Genomic DNA, 20,704 nt, shown 5'->3' with positions numbered 1-20,704 from the left:
ATTATATGCTTGAATATCAATCAATGATGCAAACCAAATGACATAATGAATGCACAAGTTATGATAATTCAAGTATAGTCTATTATACCAATGTATGCTCTTAGTAATATATAATGCATAAATGAGTAAATATAATATAAAGTAAGGTAGAACTCCCTTAGATTGAGCTTGATGAATCTTCATTGATCTGAGTGTATCATGAAGAAAGTTGGTTCTAGACATGATCACATCAAAATCTTATTTAACCCATAATAAATGTTCAGTTTAATTAAACAAAATAAAACACGTGTTTCAAATATCTTATAGGCATCTTTAAATCAATTTTCGCCCTAAACCCAAGTTGTACTCTTGTTCCTTGGTAGAAGAATATCAATTTATCTAGATTGTCTCTGTCCATAAAGATCATCAGCATCCTCCTTAATATGGTATGTATTGCCCCTGAAACGCTGAAGAAATAAACAAAATGGCTCCTGAAAGCCAAATCATAGGAATGTGTAGCACGGTTTCACCGCTGAATATCTTTCTAGCAGCGAACACGAACCAGATTAGTAAAAACCCGAGGATGATGCCGGTTTGAGTTTTCGAAATGATGGGAGGACGATGGATGGGACCGACATTGAGTTATTTTTAGACTCAATGAAATCGATGAGCGATTCACTGAATCGAGTGAAACCGGCCTGCTGCATTCGTTCCAAGTCGTCTTTCAGTGATTTGGCGGTGGGGCCGACGAGGTGGAAGTTGGGAAGGGAAATGACACCGAGGAGGTTGAAAGAAGATTTGGATTTGTGAAACTCGAAGTCGCAGAAGAAGAGCTTGGGGCTGGCTGAGTAGTGGTTGGCGATGACTAAAGAGGCGACGACAACGAACTCTTGGCTGAGATCGCGGAGGCTGAGGTCAGATTTATCGCGAAGTTGAATGGCGTCAAAGAATATGAGCAGAGAGTAAGGGCCTGGGGTTTTCGGCGACAATAAGAATGTGAAGACAAACTGATCGTCCAAATGGATGACCCCCGATTTCGATTAGGATTGAAAGGCGAGGAGGTGGTCGATCAGGCATGATTGTGATTCAGCTTTTGAAATTACAAGGGAGAGTGAAACAACGACGAATGATGATAGTATGAAGAAATTTTCCATCAATCTGTTGTAGCATCAGAAGATTGTTCACTTTCATGCATTCACTTGGTCATTTTTGTTTACTTATAGGGTATAGAGCCCTAGCTCGTGCAGTTTAGTTTTGAAAAAGTTCTAATATTAATTTCGATATCTTGTATGTTTAATAAATTTCTTTTATATATTTAGTTCACAATTTTGTTAATTTAATTGAAAAATATTTAATTTAAACCAAATAATTTGATTACTTACTTCCATTGAAAATCTTTTCTTTGTTATTTTAAGAATTTCTTATATGAAATAGCTTCAAATTATGAGTTAGGTTCTAAATTAATGTTGGTTTAAATCAGGGATGATAATATGATGGGATGAAATAAAGCATGATTTTAACTTTATTTGGTTTTATTATCACAAAAATTAATTTGATTCGAATTCAAAAAATAAATACTTGATATTAAAATCTTATGAAAAATCTCACTATAGGTTGATCTTTAAATTTTATTTTATTAATATACTTTTATTAAAATAAAAATGCTTATTATTCAGCTTAAAATTAAAATAAATTTTAATTTAAAAGTATTATAATTCTAGTACTAATTTTTAAGAGTTAAATAAGATTTTGTTACACAAAAATAACCAAGTAGTAGTATGCTTGGCTTGGTGGCAAGGGCCATCCCATTTCATGCCCTTGCACCAAGTTCGAGTCCCCTTCCATGCACATATTAACATTTTATTCGTTCTTCCCAATACGCGCCCAATGGGAGAGTGACATGTGTAACTCTCTTATTGGTGTAAAATTCTAATTGAAATTAAATTTTTAAACAAAAAATTGCTGAATTATCAATTCCACGTTATCATATATTAGTGACGTGGACACACCACATCATCGCTGTCCACCTGTGCTTGCTTAGTCAGCTAGAGCCATTGACCGTCAGTTAATTGACGGTTTCCATCCAATGGGGGTGACTTTTGAATCAGATTTAAACGTTGTGGGTACAACTGCTCCAAAAAAACGATTTAGGTACAAATGCATATAGTGTCAAACGTTAGGGGTATTTGTTTGCATTTTGCCTTTAAAAAATAGTTGAGTGATGAAAATGGAACCCAAGAATTCGGTGATTAAAATACGTAGTTACTCCAAAAAATAAAACAATACAAAAATTTAAAAAAAATAAAAATTAAGACTTAGATCTAAATTGATCCTCAAATATAGAGGATATTTAAAATATAGTGATAATTTTTAAACATATGTAGTGATCAAATTTTAAACATGTATATATCTATTTATATTAAATAGAGGATTGATTTGGATCTAATATATTAAAAAAATAATATCATTAAAATTAAGATTATTATTTATTTTTTAATACATTAAATATAATTTACTCATGTAATAAATAAAATATATTTATAATTTAATTAATGCGTTCTAAATATACTTTAAGTCAAATTCAATTTAACATTTATATCTCAAATTGATGGATAGGTTACATAAAAATTAATTAAGACATTAATTTAAAATTAGAACAGTAATTTAAGGATGTTTATGTCTTGATGATTATGAAAGAAAATTTTATTATCGGAAAGGCATGAGAGTGTATAAAAGTTCGTTAGTAACAAAATCAAGGCTATATATATTATTAAGCTAAGGTGATTACAAAGTAGTATTGTTTTAAATACTCTCAGTCATGACATTAAACTCTCTATCACCCTGCTACAGTCGCTGGTGCTCGAACCCTTGACCTCAAGAAACAATAACGATTCCTTTAACCACTGAGGTAAGTTGGTTCGCACATCAAGGCTAGATATTGATATTTGACTTTTTAACCTAATTTTATTTGATTAGGTCAGTTATTTAAAAATCAATTTGTATTGGAACTGTTTTAGAGTATGGTCGAGATGAGTTTCAATTTATGATAAAAATTCGATCTAATGTAATAATTACAATCATATTCCTCTTTATATTATTTTTAATTTAAAATTTATTTTATTTAATAAAAATAAATAATAAATATACCAATCGAGTTTTGGGTTAAGTAGAATCTTCTTAAACTCAAGTCGAGTTGGGCATGAATGGAGTTGGGACAAAATATTATGGGGGGAAAATTGTTTTATATCAAAGAAACAAGAATCTATTAAGTATTTAAATAAAAAATTGGGAGGATCAAATATCTTATTTGACTAATATTAAACTACAAACTAAAATCTATTATACCAAAATATTTGAGGAGGACAAGTACAATAGTACCTCCCAATCCCCGAGTAGTTTCGTCCCTGAAGTCAGGTGTGGGTGGATGGCTTTACATTTCAGTCAAATTCGATTGATAAAAAATTTAACTTTAACAGACCGATGACTATCCTAAATAAATTTATTATATGATAATAATATTTTAGAAAATAAGATTTAACCGTCAAAATTAGGAAAGGGTATACAATTATATTATTTTTTGATTTAAAAAATTAATTAGATTAACAAATTCGAAAACTTGATTAATTTTTCAAAAGTTAAAAGTCTTAATGGCATGCAATCTTTAGGCCAAAAGAATTGAAAATGTTGAGGGTTATTGATGTAAAAAGACAAGGAACATGTCTATTTGGTAGATGATACGTGGATATTAGGGTTGTTTATGTAACGCCCCAAATCTTGAGTTAATAGTTTGGGCTAATCTGGAATTGCTTAAACAACCCCATTAAACCTTGTTAAGGAGTTTGGTCTATTTGGGGATTTGATTTGGGCTTGGATTGAGCCCAAATGTCCTTAAAATGATGACTTTGAATTGTGATTAAAGCTTGAGAGACCAAGAAAGTAATTATACCATTTTTATTTTCAAAAGCTAAAAACCATTAAGGTTTGATGATATCACGTCTGAAGCATTCATCATATTTCTTTTTCACCATTCTTCTTGTAATGCCCCAGATCTCGGGTTAGGAGTTTCAGGCTAACCTAGGGTGGAATTTGGTTTAATTTTTTAGTTTATGGAAAGCTTTGACCTAAGTTAGATTTGTTTTGGACTTGGGTATTATCCCAATAATGAGAAAAATGGGTAAAATCTGGTTGCAACCATAATTAGAGGGACCAAGGAGATGATTTTGCCATTTTAATTTCAAAAGCCTGAAAACACATTAAGATGGGTTATATCACATCTGAAGTATGTCTCCTTTTTTCCTTCACCAACTCTTGTATTCTTCTTTTCTCTCCTCTTCATCTACTCCTTCATTCAAGTTAGAAAGCTAGAGACTTTATAGAATTTTAAGTGTCTTAAGGGAAAGCTAAGGTAAGAATCAACACCCTTTCACCTCTAGCTCCATTTTAACCCCTAAACACAAGGGTTCTCATGGTTTTCGAAAAATGGGTTTTAGGAGGTGATGTGATCCCAATCAGCCCTAACTTTCATCTTGATCTGATTAAATCATTGAAGTTTTTTCCAAGGCTGATTCAAAACAAATGCCATGGAGGTGCCTTTGAGTTTCAATTCGATTTTTAGAAAATGTATACCTTAAGAAGTGTTTTTAAACCTTTCTAAACCCCTATAATCATAAGGTAACCCGTGTATTTATTTTGTTTAGAGAAAGAGGTTGGAGAAAGCTCCAAAGCTAGGGGAAGGAAAAACTTACCTTGGGTTGGTCTATTGCCTTTCCAGTAGCTTAGACACTCAAGTAACTCACTTCTAACTCAATTTTACTATGTGTAAGTCGTTTAGATGAAATAAAGTAGGATTGCATGAACTTGAAGTATTTCCATGGTAGATACATGATTTGTGTGTTTTTAATATGTTTTCAGACTTATTTATTACCCATAATACCACATAAAACACTTAATTATCAGTTGAGGACCACATTAGGATTTTAGGGTAAAAAGATAGGATCTTTTGAGCCAAAACAAGGCTTTTCGTAGTAGGGCATCGATACTGTAAGAACACTATCGATATTCTTCTTCAGCCAAGCTTAAAATAGGTAATTTTCAAAGGGTAGTATCGATACTCATTCATAGAGTATCTATATTGGGGTTCCTGTCTCGATACTGATCAGATTGGTATCGAGATTGAAATTCCATAATGTAATTTTGTTACCGATACTCACATAGAGTATCGATACCAAGTTAGGGGTATCGATAAAAACATGTGGGTATTGATACCAAGTGGCTCAGTATTGATACTGAGGTCCTAGTATTGACATTGATAGACAATTTTAAATAGCTAATTAAAGGGCTTTTAGATCAGAGTCGAGGTACCCCAAACACACCCGAGTAACAACAAATAAGACTTCAAGCGATAACAATAAATAATATCAAAACAATAGAAACAATAACAACTAGGTTTACATAAAACTAGCCTTGGTTGATGCTCGAGAAATAATCAGGACACCCGAGTTCCTTCTAGAAGAATATGACAGTCAGTGGATCCAAGTCAGTGCTATGACACTTCTTTGTCGACTGGGTGTCAAATACCCCAAGACTCGACGGAGTAAGTTGGCTGGTGTATGTTTTCGATGCAGAATTATGGATCTCACCCAAGTGTGCCCGTGAGTACATCGATAATGTTAGAGGGGTGCACGAGCTCTGAGATGCTAAATTCCTCAGCCGCACCATGATGATAGCCATAAAATTAGTAGTTAAGTAGTTGTATACTTAGGCTTGTGCCATTTACCATTTTATTTAGAGAACGCATATAGTATCGTATAGTTATTAGTGAGCATTGAGCTCATAAGCTCACCATTCAAAATGTATTTCCGTACGCAGGTTCTTAAGGGCAGTTCGCGGGGAGTTATCGTCACCAGACATTCCAGTGCAGTATACTAGATTTTCAGATACCTTTAGAGTTTGTCTTGAGTCATCTTTAGAGGGTATGTACTATTATGGACCCTTGTCATGTATTCAGTCGTAACCCTTTTTGGAACTCAGTGTTTTGTATTATTTTGTGGATGTATTTTGGGAGCCCCCCATTATTTTGTAAACCCAGTTTATTATGTTATATTTTATCAATATGGATGAATTATTTTCAATGATTATACACAGTTCTTAAAGAAAGAAAAATTGGGTAACTATTTCGGTAGTCTCGTGTAACATTGTGATCCATAGATCTAGTCAAACTAGATTAGGGTGTTACACACTTATTGTCTTATTCTTCTTCTTCCCTTTCAAAGCCTCTTCACATCCTTTAACATATCAAGAAAAGTAGAAACTTTATAACATTTCAATCCCTATTCAACAACCTAAAGGTAATAACTTCAATCCCCTCGTTCTACGCTTCAATTCAAGCACTCTCTTACAAGATTTGGCATTGGTCTTCAAAAATGGTTTTTGTGGAGGTTTAAGGAACTATGAGATTTTGATATATTTTTAGAGATTTTTAGCCTTATAAAGTGTTCTTAAACCCTTATTAACCTTTACATTTAGTTAGTAACACAAGTGTTTGATTTATTTCTTAGTGAGAGAAGTTAGAGAAAGCTCTAAAGCTATAGGGAAAGAAAAACTTGTCCTGGGTTGAGCGTTGAACACTTCCAGTAGCTTAGAAATCAAAGGTTACACACTTATAACTTATCTCTACCACATGTATCGATATTGTAGGTTAGGTATCGATACTCTCGGGGTGGTATCGATTCCAAAGTTACAAATAGATCATTGTAGCCATTTTTTGTATTTGTACTCAAGCGAGTACCTATGGTAGAGTATAGATACTCCCAATAGGGGTATTGATACTGAGGTGTTTTTGAAGACATCGAGCCTAATTTTGGTATCGATGCAGCCAGGAGTATCGATACTACCTTTCCCAAATCAGCCATATCAGCTAGTAAGTATCCATACCAACAGGTGGGTATCGATACTCAAGGTTCAATATCGATACTGAAGGGACAATATTAGTACTAGTGGACAGTTTTGGATATGTAATCTAAATATTAAGGGATTAAGCTTGAAGGGCCCAATAACATCAGTATATCTGCAGATAGAACTACAAGTGAGAACAACTAGAAACAAAAATAGCTAGGATTACATAAAACTAGCATTGTTTGATACTCGGGAAATAGTAAGGACACCCGAGTCTTTTTAGTAGAACACGAAAGTTAGTTGGATATCCAGTCAGTGCCAAGGCAGTTCAGTAGCCGACTAGGCACAGATGCCCTAAGACTCGACGGAGTAAGTTAGGGGGTATACATTTCCAATGCAGCTCCAAACCTTACCCTATATACCAGTGTTATCTCTGAAAAGCTAGAGGGTTATGTGAGCTCTGAGATGTAGAACCGTCAGTCGCACCATGATGACTACTTAAGCATGTTAGATCATTATTACCATGTCTTCATACCTATTGCACTTGCATGCTCATCTAGTGAATGAAACTTGTACATTATAGTTATTGGTGTGACACTAAGCTCATAAGCTCAGCGTTTGAAATGTGTTTCCATACGCAGGTTCATAGGTGATCAGTAGTGGAGCATTATCATCGACAATAGTTCTAGTCCAGTCGAGGTATTCAGAGTACGTCTTGAGTTCTTCTTATAGGGCATGTACTATTTATGGACCCTTATGTATTCACTCATAACTCTTTTGATTTAAACTCAATATTTTACTATTTTGGTTATATTTTATGAGCTCTCCATATTTTGTAATCTCATATTATTATCATGTTTTATTTTATTGAATATGGATGGATTTTATCAGTTGGTTGTAACCAGATTTTAGAGAAATATTTTTGGTTAGCCACTTTGGTGGTCCCGTGTGACATCGTAATCCATGTATCTTTGGGTAAGACTAGATTATGGTGTTACATTTGGTGGTATCAAAGTGTCAATTTTAAGTCAATTTTAATTGTTTCTAGGACTCGCAGGTTAGAGTCAGTCAGTGTCTATAAGTGTACATGCCTTTAGAGAGTCACGAGTACTTTAAACCTTTTAATGATGATAATAATCTCTTTTCTTTCTCATTTTAGACAAAACCTAAGGCAGATGACCCATCATATAGTCAGGATGGCAAAGACGAGAGTCATGCCTCACTATGAGCAGATACCGATAATGAGTTTATCCTGGATACAAATGAGTCAGAGATACCAGTAGATGCAGGGGTCGAGGAGGTGACCTTTTTTAGGGACCTTAGCTCCGTGCTTAGGTAGATCATTAGGTCATCGCCTAGTACTTCAACTGCACAACCTCCCCCACAAGTACCCCCAGCTCAACCAATAGCAGTACCCCATGAATCTTTAGTAGAGAGGCTCTATCGATATAAGACTATGAAGTTCTTCAGTTTAAGGTATGATGATCCCATAGCGGCAACCAGTGGCTCAGAGGGACTCTTCGCACCCTTAGATAGCTGCACCTTACCCAGAGGGTAAACTTGAGCATGTTATCGCCCTACTCAAGGATGACACAATATATTGGTGGGAGATGATTGAGATGGATTTGGATCCAGAGAAGCCGATATGGGAGTAGTTTTTTTCACAATTCAAACAAAAACACATCAGAGAGGCTCACACTCTTGATCCGAGGGAGTAGTTTGTATATTTGGTCAATGGAGACTGAACGGTGATGGAGTATGAGTGCAAGTTTTTTTGACTAAGAAGATACGTACATGAGTTTATCTCCATAGAGGAGTACTACTATCGTAGGTTCAAGGAAGACCTACACCTCGACATCTTGTCATATATAGTTGCCTACCCTCACAGAGTCTTTGCTGAGTTATCTAGCCAGGGGAAGGCGATTGATAGGGTCCTCAGCCAGATGTCCAAGTAGACCAGTGAGATTGTGGGGTAGATTAAGAGAGCCCCTGAGCTAGCGAGATTAGTTCAGTCTTCGGCCAAGAGAGCCAGAGACAGTCAGGGCTCGTGGAGACCCCCAATAGTGTAGTCTAGGAGAACATGATAAAGTTTGGATTGTGGGGTAAATATGAGTCTATGAGTAGGCCTTGACTTTAGCATTCGCAGTTAGTGTCACTGATTCAGTGAGAGTCTTCACTCATCCCATTTGTGCTCAGTGCTGGAGGAGGCACATAGGGACGTGGCAGCAGGGTTCGAGGGGTTCCTTTTGTTGTGGCTCATTCGATCACTTCGTTTGAGATTTTTCAGGGGTGCAGAGAGTAGAATCAATAGTGACTCAGAGGTTAGCGCCATCAGTGTATAGAGGCCGAGGGCCAGTGAAGGGTAGTAATACATTATTCAGGTAACATAGTATAGGGATATTCTTATCAATGGCCGATGTAGATACAAGGTTGGCCTCCATGCAGTATGTTGTGAGAGCCTACGAGGAGTACTATTCGATCGATGTTATATTAGGTACCTTTACAATATTCTCTATTCTAGTTATTATATTAATAGACCACGATTTAACAGAGGACCTAGAGATAGGTGTTCGAGTATCAAAACCCCTAGTTCTAGACATTCTTGTTGATAAAATTCACAGACGATGCCCTATAATACCGTAAACCGGTCTGACCCGAAGATTGTACGGTTAAAGCATTGTACGGACCTCCGAAGTGTCTAACCCAAAAATATTTTTCAAAACATTTGTAAAACTTCAATAACCATTAACCATATTGTAAATAAAAAAAATCATAATCTAAGTTTTACAAAAATAGGGAGTCTCCTAAATGGTACAAATACAGTCACTGAGTTTATAAATCAAAATAGGGTTCTGACTCAAACAAGTACAAGGTCCACATAAAATACATGCCCAATATTAGACTCAAGACATACTCTGAAACAATTGATCTAGAATTTATCGGTATAATAGGCTCTTTATCAATCCTCTACTGACTTGCGCATGGAAACACATTCCATATGTTGAGCTCACAAGCTGAGTGCCACAATAATAACTATGCAATACTACATGTATTCATTACAAGAACATGTTAGTGCGTAAAGTCATGAGTATGCAAAAGTACATTAACAAACATAAGATAGGTCTAGCGATGTGGTCGAAGTAATTTTACGTGTGTCTGGGATAATACACCATCTTGTCTTGAGAAGAAATGGTTTCGGGGTAAGAACCGAAATTTTATGTGCAACAAAACTTCTCTTCCTCGCCTATCCCTCTTACTCAAGAGTTTTGGGGTTAGGGCTGAAATTTTACGTGCATCGGAAACTCACATCCCGAACTTATTCAAGCATTGGGTGTGATCTAGAATTTTATGTGCATCGAAAGCGTACATGGTCAAACAAATATCCGAATATTTTATATAAAGGACGGTTATCATAATGCTAGAGTAACTCGGGTGTCCTGACCTTTTCTCGAGCATCACACAATGGTCAATCTTAAGTCATCCTCACTTGCCGGATTTTTACGTGTGTAATTAGTTACTTTAGTTGTTCTCACTTGTATTAGGGTACATAAAGCTTGTATGGCCTTAAAACCCCTAAATCCAAGAACTTGAACCAATTGGCAATTTTTCCTAACTCATGATAATGGTATCGATACTATGCCAGTAGTATCGATATTGATCTTTAGGTATCTATACTCAAAATGACTATTGATACCAAAATAACTTTGACTTTTTGGAAATACCTTTAGTATCGATACTCTTATGGAAGTACTAATACTCCTATATGTGGGTATCGATACAACCCTGAGTATCGATACAAAAAATGGCTTTGATGTTTTCAAAAATGCCTTGGCATCAATACCCCTATGGGGAGTATCGATACTCTACCCCTGGTATCGATACTCTCATGAGTATCGGTACCAAAAATGGCTACTGAAATCCTAAAATTGTCTCTGGTATCGATACCACCCCTTGAGTATCGAAATTGGACCACGAGTATCGATACTCCTTGAGAGAGTATCGATACTACCCTTACAAATTGCCCTTATTTTTACACTACTCGAAGAACAATATCAATACTGTTCTGTTAGTATTGATACTCATAACCTGAAGTGCCATGTTTTGGGCACACAATTGTATCTTAAACTCGTTCATTCACTCCTCTAAGCCTATCCAATGTTATTAGGGTCTTACTTAAGGGCTTAGAGGTTAAAAAAATCATATTTCATGCTTACAAACATCAAATGTGGAATTTACCATGGATTTACTTTAGCATTCTTCATGAACTTAAATAACCATTTATGCACATTGAATGATCTACATGTGGTATGGACAAGTTAGAAACATGTTACCTTGATGATAGGTTACTGAAAATCATCCTTGAATCACCTAAGGGTTAGCTTCTAATTGCCCCTTGCCTTAAAGCTTTCACCTTTCTGTTTCACTAATCAAAACAAGAAAAATGAGTTGTTAACTCATTTAAGAACTTAGGATGATGCTAGAACAATTTAGACAACTCAAGACTCCCTAAAACCTAATTGAAATCCTAAGGTTTCATAAACCCTACTAAACCCACTTTTTGCTAAATCAACCAAAACATTCAAACGAGGGCTTGAATCAATGCTTGGGGGAGTAGAAGATGGTTTTTACCTTAGAATTGACAAAGGATTCTTGAATTTCTTAAAGCTTCCACCTTTGATTGGCTTGAAGATGAAGAAGGAAGATGAAGAGAATAGTGAGAATGGGACAAATGTGGGATGAAAAAGAGAAGAATATTGGCATACGTGATATCGTCCCATTTATTGGGTTTTCAACTTTCATTTGAATAAATGGTTTAATTACTCACCTAGTCCCTCCTTATTTGGTTCATGGTTAAAAGCATTCCTATTTAACTCTTCATAAATCCACTTGGGTTAAACTTTTTATAAGCTAATGTAATTTATTCTAAGGCCCGATTGGATAAACCTGAAACTCCTAACTCAGAATTCGGGGCGTTATGACTCTCTCCTAATTAGAAGAAATTTTGTCCTCAAAATTTACATGAATAGAAAAGACGAGGATACTGAAGCTGATTATCCTCCTCGGTTTCCCATGTTACTTCCTCTGCACCATTGTTTCTCCGTAGAACTTTCACCAAAGGTATTCGCTTGTTTCTCAATTTCCTGACGTCTCTGATTAAGATCCTAATATGTTCTTCATCTTAAGTAATGTCCTGACTCACTTCAATCTGCTCCAAAGGTATGATGTGTGATGGATCAGATTGGTATCTCCTGAGCATAAAAACATGGAATACATTGTGGATGTGCTCTAGCTCTGGAGGCAAAGCCAATCGATAAGCAACTGGTCCAACTCTCTCCAATACCTAATTGGGTCATATGAATAGTAGAGTGAACTTTGTTTTGCACCTAAACCAAAGTACTTTTTTCCATGGGAAAACCTTGAGAAACATTTTGTCTCCCACTGTAAACTCAATATCCTTGTTCTTTAGGTCGGCATACGACCTTTGTCTATCAGAAAACTCTTTCAACTGACTCTGAATCAATTAAACTTTCTCCTCGATTTCCTAGATCAAGTCGGGACCTACTATCTCACCCTCTCTAAGCTCCGTCCAACATAATGAAGTCCTACACTTAAGCCTGTACAAGATTTATATATATCCATCTTGATGATTTCGTGATAATTGTTGTTGTATGCGAACTCCACCAATGGCAAGTGATCCCTCCAACTACCCTTGAGGGTTAAAAATGATGTACCTAGGCATGTCTTCCAAGATCTATGAGCTCTGAGATGCAGAACCGTCAGTCACACCATGATACCTACTTAAGCATGTTAGATCAGTATTACCATGTCTTAATACCTATGCAACTTGCATGCTCATCTAGTGAATGCATGTTGTACATTATAGTTATTGGTGTGGCACTGAGCTCGCAAGCTCAATATTTGAAATGTATTTTCGTACGTAGGTTCATAGGTGATCAGTAGTGGAGCATTATCATTTATAGTAATTCAGTCCAATCAAGCTATTCAGAGTACATCTCGAGTTCTTCTTAGAGGGCATGTACTATTTATGGACCCTTATGTATTCATTCGTAACTATTTTGATTTCAACTCGATATTGTACTATTTTGGTTATATTTTGGGAGCTCTCTATATTTTGTAAACTCATATTATTATCATGTTTTATTCTATTTACTATGGATGGATTTTATCAATTGGTTGTAATTAGATTTTAAACAAAATTTTTGGGTTAGCCACTTTGATGGTCCCATATAACATTGTAATCCAGAGATCTTTGGGTAGGACTGGATTAGGGTGTTACATCGGGTGGTATCAGAGTGTGAATTTTAATTGTTTCTAGAACTCGTGGGTTATAGTTAGTCAACATCTATAAGTGTACATTTCTCTAGAGAGTCACAAGTACTTTAAACCTTTTAATGACGATAATAATCTCATTTCTTTGTCATTTTAGACAAAACCTATGGTAGACGACCCAATATATAGTCAAGATGGTAGAGACGAGAGTCATGCATCACTATTAGTAGATACCGGTAACGAATTTGTCTCGAATACAAACGAGACAGAGATACCATTAGATGTAGGGGTCGAGGAGGCGACCGCCTTTAGGGACCTCACCTCCGTGCTTCGGCAGATTGCTAGGTCCTCGCCTAGTACTTTTACTGCACCACCCCCACCAGTACCCCAACTCAACCAGTAATAGTACCCCATGAATCCTTAGTAGAGAGGCTTTGTCGATATAAGACAGCGGAGTTCTTTGGTTTAAGGTATGATGATCCTATAGCGACAAACCAATAGCTCAGAGAGACTCTTCACACCCTCAAACTGCTGCACCTTACCTAGAGGGTAAACTTGAGTTTGTCACCCCCTATTTGAAGGTGACACAATAGATTGGTGGGAGATGGTCGAGATGGTGTTGGATCCAGAGAAGCCGATATGGGAGTAGTTCCTTTCAAAATTCAGACAAAAATACATCAGGGAGGCTCATACTAACGATCTAAGGGAGTATTTTGTGCACTTGATCCAGGGAGACCAAACAGTGATGGAGTATGAGTGTAAGTTTTTTTAACTAAGACGATGCATACCTGAGTTTATTTCCACAAAGGAGCACCACTCTCGTAGGTTCAAAGAGGGCATAGACCTTGACATCTTGTCATACATAGCATCCTACCCTTCTAGAGTCTTTGCTAAGTTACCTCGCCAGGCAAAGGCGGTTGAGAGGGTCCTTGGTCAGAGGTCTAGGTAGACTAGTGAGATTGTAGGGTAGATTAAAAGAGCCCTCGGGCCAGCTATATCAGTTCAGTCTCCGGCCAAGAGGCCCAGAGATAATCAAGGTACATGGATACCCCCAATAGCGCAATCTAGGATAATGGGACGAAGTTTGGATCGAGGGGTAAATATGTGTGTAGGAGTAGGCACTGACTTTAGCATTCACATTTACTGCCAGTGATTTAGTGAGAGTCTTCACTCATCCCATTTGTGCTCAGTGCGGGAGGAGGCACCTATAGATGTGCCACCTGGGTTTGAGGGGTTGCTTCAGTTGTAGCTCCTTAGATCACGTCCTCTGAGATTGCACAGAAGTGCAGAGAGTAGAATCAGTAGCGACTAAGAGGTTAGTGCCGTCGGTGTAGAGAGGCCGAGGGCAAGTGAGGGGTAGCAGTACAATATTTGGGCAATATAGTCTAGGGATATTCCTATCAGTGGCCGATGCAGAGACGAGGGTGGCCTCCATGTTGTATGCGGTGAGAGCCTACGAGGAGTACGATGCGACCGATGTTATATCAGGTACCTTTACGTTATTCATCATTCTAGTTATTGTATTGATAGACCCCGATTCAAGCCAGTCCTACATTTACTCTGACCTAGTTCAGGAAATAGAAATTCTAACAGAGGACCTAGAGGTAGGTGTTCGAGTATCAAACCCCCTAAGTCTAGATGTTCTTGTTGACAAAATTCAAAGACGATGCCCTATAATACCATAATCCGGTCCGACTCGAAGATTGTACGGTTAAAGCATTATAAGGACCTCCGAAGTGTCTAACCCAAAAAATATTTTTCAAAACATTTGCAAAACATCAATAACCATTCACCATACTGTAAATAAAAGATCATAATCTAAGTTTTACAAAATAAGGAAGTCTCCCAAATAATATAAATACACTCACTGAGTTTATATACCAAAATATAGTTATGACTTAAACAAGTACAAGGTCCACATAAAATACATGCCCAATATTAGACTCAAGACATACTCTAAAATGATTGATCTAGAATGTATCGATACGATAGGCTCTTTGTCAATCCTCTACTGACCTGCGCATGGAAACACATGAGATAGGTCTAGCGATGTGGTCGGAGGAATTTTACGTGTGTCTAGGACAAACACACTAGCCTATCTTGAGACAGAATGGTCTTGGGGTAAGAACCAAAATTTATATGCATCGGAACTTATCTCCCTCACCTATCCCACCTACTTAAGAGTTTGGGGTAAGGATCGAAGTTTTACGTGAATTAGAAAATCACACCCCGAACCTATTCGAGCATTGGGTATGATCTAGAATTTTATGTGCATCGAAAGAGTGCATGGTCAAACAAATATCTGAATATTTTATATAAAGGACGGTCATCATAAAACTAGAGTAACTCGGGTGTCCTGACCATTTCTCGAGTATCACACAATGGTAAATCTTATGTCATCCTCACTTACTGGATTTCTAGGTATGTAATTAGTTACTTTAGTTTTCTCACTTGTATTAGGGTATATACATCTTATACGACCTCAAAACCTCTAAATTCAAGCACTTGAACCAATTGGCAAATTTGCCCAATTCATGATAATGGTATCGATACTATGCCGGCAATATCGATATTGATCTTTAGGTATCGATACCAAAATAGCTTTGACTTTTGGGAAAAAATATTAGTATCGACACTCTTATGGAAGTATTGATACTCCTATAGGTGGGTATCGATACAACCCTAACTACCGATACCAAAAATGGCTTCAATGTTTTGACAAATACCTCAGTATCAATACCCCTATGGGGAGTATCGATACTGTACCCCTGGTATCGATACTTTCATGAGTATTGGTACCAAAAATGGCTACTGGAATCCTAAAATTGTATATGGTATTGATACCACCCCTTGAGTATCAAAATTGGACCACGAGTATCAATACTCATTAAGAGAGTATCGATACTACCCTTATAAATTGTCCTTTTTTTTAACTACTTGAAGAACAATGTCGGTTACGTTCTTCCAGTACTGATACTCACTACTTGGAGTGTCCTGTTTTGGGCATAAAATTGTATCTTAAACTCGCCCATTCACTCCTCTAAGGCTAGCCAATGTTATTAGGGTCTTACTTAAAATCTTAGAGGTAAAAAAAGTCATATTTCATGCTTACAAACATCAAATGTTGAATTTATCATGGATTTACTTTAGCATTTTTCCTAAACTTAACTAACCATCTATGCACATTTAATGATCTACATTTGGTATGGACAAGTTAGAAACATGTTACCTTGATGTTATGTTACTAAAAATGGTCCTTGAATCACCGAAGGGTTAGCTTCTCCTTGCCCCTTGCCTTAGAGTTTTTATATTTCTGTTTCACTAATCAAAACAAGAAACATGAGTTGTTAACTCATCTTGGAACTTAGGATGATGCTAGAACAATCTATACAACTCAAGACACCAAAAAAATGAATTGAAATCCTATGGTTTCATAAACCCTACTAAACCCATTTTTTGCTAACTCAACCAAAACTTTCAAAGGAGGGCTTGAATCAAAGCTTGGGGGAGTAGAAGATGGTTCTTACCTTAGAATTTGCAAAGGATTCTTGAATTTCTTAAGGCTTCCACCTTTGATTGGCTTGAAGATGAAGAAAAAAGATGAAGAGAATAGTGAGAATGGGACAAATGTGGGATGAAAAATAGAATAAGGTTGCCATACGTGATATAATCCCATTTATTGGGGTTTCAACTTTCATTTGAATAAATGGGTTAATTACTCACCTAGTCCCTCCTTATTTGGTTCATGGTTAAAAGCATTCCTATTTTACTCTTAATAAATCCACTTGGGTTAAACTTTTTATAAGATAAGGGAATTTATTCTAAGGCCCGGTTGGATAGACCTGAAACTCCTAACATGGAATTCGGGGCATTATGACACTCCCCTCATAAGAAGAAATTTCGTCCTCAAAATTTATATGAATATAAGAGACGAGGATATTGAAGATGCATATCCTCCTCGGTTTCCCATGTTATTTCCTTTGCACCATGGTTTCTCCACATAACTATCACCTCAATCTACTTCAAAGGTATGACGTGTAATGGATCAAATCGGTATCTCCTAAGCATAAAAACATGGAATACGTTGTGGATGTGCTCTAGCTTTGGAGGCAAAGCTAATTGATAAGCAAATGATCTAACTCTCTCTAATACCTCATAGGGTCCTATGAAACCTGGAGCCAAATTTCTTTTGCGCTCGAACCAAAGTACCTTTATCCATGGGAAAACCTTGAGAAACACTTTGTCTTCCACTGAAAACTCAATATCCTTGCTATTTAGGTCGGTATACGACCTCTTTCTGTCAGAAACCTCTTTCAACTAACTCTGCATCAACTGAATATTCTCCTTGATTTCTCAGATCAAGTCGGTCATACTATCTCACGCTCACTAAGCTCTGTCCAACACAAAAAGTCCTACACTTAAGCATGTACAAGGCTTCATACGAAGCCATCTTGATGCTTGACTGATATTTGTTGTTGTATATGAACTCCATCATTGGCAAGTGATCCTCTCAACTGCCCTCAAGGTCTAAAAATGGTGCACCTAAGCATGTCTTCCAAGATCTGAATAACACGTTTAAATTTTCCGTCTATCTGAGGATGGAAGACTGTGCTAAAGTGTAGCCTAGTACCCAAAGCTCCATATAGCACTTTCTAGAATCGAGAGGTAAAATGTGGATCTCTGTCGGATATAATGGAGGTAGGAATTCAATATAACCTCACTATCTCATGGATGTGAAATTGCAAAAAACTCTCTAACGTATAACTCATCCAAATCAGAAGAAAATGTGTTGATTTGGTCAGTCAGTCCACTACAACCCACACTACATCGTGCCTCCATCTAGACATCGGTGGACCAGTCTCAAGGGCCATGGTCACTCTCTCCCACTTCCACTGTGATATCTAAATTGGTTGCAGTAATCCTAAGGGAAACTGATGTTCTGCCTTAACTTGCTGACACACTAAGCACTTAGTGTTAGAGTATGCCCAAAGACCAATCATATAATGATTTTATTAACATACTATCTTTATCGTATTTATTGAATAAAGGAATTGCCGTTATTTTCTTTTGTTATATTTCTGTGTATTAAATAAACCAAAAGTAATAATGTCCATATAATAATATGATTATTATTGATAGTTCCTTAGTCGAGTATTATAATGGGCATGGAAAATAATAATAGATTTAAGGCTAACATGCTGTTGATTGATGACAAAGAGATATCATTGACATAGAGATGTCAGAATCAATGCATGAATATGTTATTAGAGAATAATATATTGGATTGACCCATTATGAGCATATGTCTTAGATTATTATGTAATGGTCACAACATTGCTCATGGTGATAACTATATATATGATCCTCAAACTTGAGATAATTACTATCTCAACATATATTGTTGTATGTTTTGATACAATTAAACATGCTCCGTATCTGGTTACACTATAAAGACTGATATAGAACATATCATGATAGATGTAGTGGGGTATGAATGATCAAAATAGGATTTGGCCTTCCTATATAATATGAAACATATCATAGGCCACTTGATTGAGTGAGACTATAAATGCATGGCCACGAAGATGTGCTATACAAGTGTGAATATTCTGAGACTTGTGCCTATTCTAGATTTAAAGGACAAAAGGATATAATACATAAAAAGGTTGGTCACGAAGATGTTACGTCGAATCATGACTTCATGTAACATAAATGACAATGATATATTGCTAGATGTCACTCATTGTTTGTAGTGTCAGAATGGTTCTAATATTACTACTAGAGTTACTGGAACCTACAGGGTCACACCCAATAGTTGAGATAAGCAAATTATAATAAGTTACACGCGTAAAATTTTATTGTACCTAAATTAAAATATATAATTAAGATCATATATATATATATATATATATATATATATATATATATATATATGACATGTTTAATTATCCCATATATGCTAAATAGATATTAAAAGGAATATAATTAATGTAATTATTTTGTTTTAATTAATTTGTAAAAGCCTAGGTGTTAGGGTAACAACATTATAAAAGGAAAAGATTGGCCTAGCATTCGTTTTTCTTCTCTTTAGAGATTGCAAGTCTTTCTTAAAAATAGTTTTTAGGAAAAAGTAAAATTTTGCTCTCAACCAGGTGAACCAAGTAGAGACTGAGACATTTTTTGTGGAGGCTACAATTTGAATTGTTGTGAGTGCGTTGTCGTATTGCTATTTTTAGAGGAACCCAATTTAAGTAATAATATCACTCCTCTCTATTTCGGTTTCATCATACATGGATCACTGGTGAGACCGTTGTGTTTGTTTCCTCTTGCACGATTCGGATTTGAGTTAAAATTCTTGTTTGATGAAATATGTATGAGAGCGTGTTTGTTCACTGTTTTTTGGTGAGTATGTCCTATGATTGTGTTCGATTAAATGATTGTAGCTATTAATCTATTAATCTGGTTATTCTAATAATTACAATTATTGATTAAAGCGTTAATCATAAATCTATTGTGGTACAAATCATAAACATAAGTTAATTTTCGGTACAGGGACAATGGTTTTTCCTATGTGAAAAATGTTAGGGATTGAAAATCCCCAAAACACGATTCATTGATAAAAGCTATCAAATCATTAGGTTTTTTTATAGTAACAGACGTTGTTAGTAACGACGTATGTTTGATACATAATGTTTGACATGCATGGTTATAGCCCTTTGTTTTTGCAAAGGTTGTAAATTTTTTAAATACGGTCTGCGTGTCGTGCCTTTCTATATTTCTATTGTATTTCTTTTCTCATATTACTCCGACCTATCTAAAATGAGTCTCTGTAATTGTAAGCATATGGAGATTCAAAGGAGCAGAAAATTGGACCTACTAAAGGCGAGAAGATGCTTGAGAAACAATCCTAGTATTTAGTATTCTTGGTTCTCCCATTGGCTTGGGATGGGCCACCTTAGTTGTTATATTTTGGACTATAAGATTGCATTTTACTTCTTTATGTTTATCTTGTATGTGATATAATGTATGATATGATAGCATGCTAAATTAGTTGATGAAATCATTAAGGGCCTAATATTAAAATAAAAAATGATGAGATAATTACGTAAATCCCTCGTTATAGTCTAAGTTACCTTAACCGTCCAATATTTACCCTCGTTAAGACTTCGATCGATATCATGTGGGTTTTGCCAAAACGATGGCACTTGAATCTATCTTGGTTAAATGTGAAGAATAACAACTGATATTCACTGGTTGAAATGTTGGTAATAATTTAGCTAGGTTATTTTAATAGGATTAGAAACCTAGAGGTTAATTATTTGGATAAATCATGAGATGATTTGAACAAGAGTTGTTCACCAAATGGAGGAGTTATATGAGATGTAATTAGTAAGGTGTTACTTACCTAAATAATCGTTCTCCTAAAAGAAAAGCCAAATGTGATTTAGGAAAATGGTGAAATATGGATCTAGAAAAACTTTCGAGATGTTTTTTTAAAATTAAAACATGAGGGTTTTTAATTTGAATAAAATAGTGGGAG

The 20,704-nt window shown here is 35.9% G+C and overlaps 1 pseudogene; it reads right to left on the bottom strand.

The window, feature by feature from the left end:
• Window positions 1–268: 268 nt before the first annotated feature.
• LOC120151053 lies at window positions 269–1,133 on the bottom strand (annotated as a pseudogene).
• Between the last annotated feature and the right edge of the window lie 19,571 nt (window positions 1,134–20,704).

Source organism: Hibiscus syriacus, unplaced genomic scaffold, assembly GCF_006381635.1.
Source record: "Hibiscus syriacus cultivar Baekdansim isolate YM2019G1 unplaced genomic scaffold, ASM638163v2 tig00002799_pilon, whole genome shotgun sequence".
In the NCBI taxonomy this organism is placed as follows: domain Eukaryota; kingdom Viridiplantae; phylum Streptophyta; class Magnoliopsida; order Malvales; family Malvaceae; genus Hibiscus; species Hibiscus syriacus.
The sequence above is the reverse complement of the archived record's forward strand: the minus strand, read 5'-3'. Positions and strand labels throughout refer to the sequence as shown.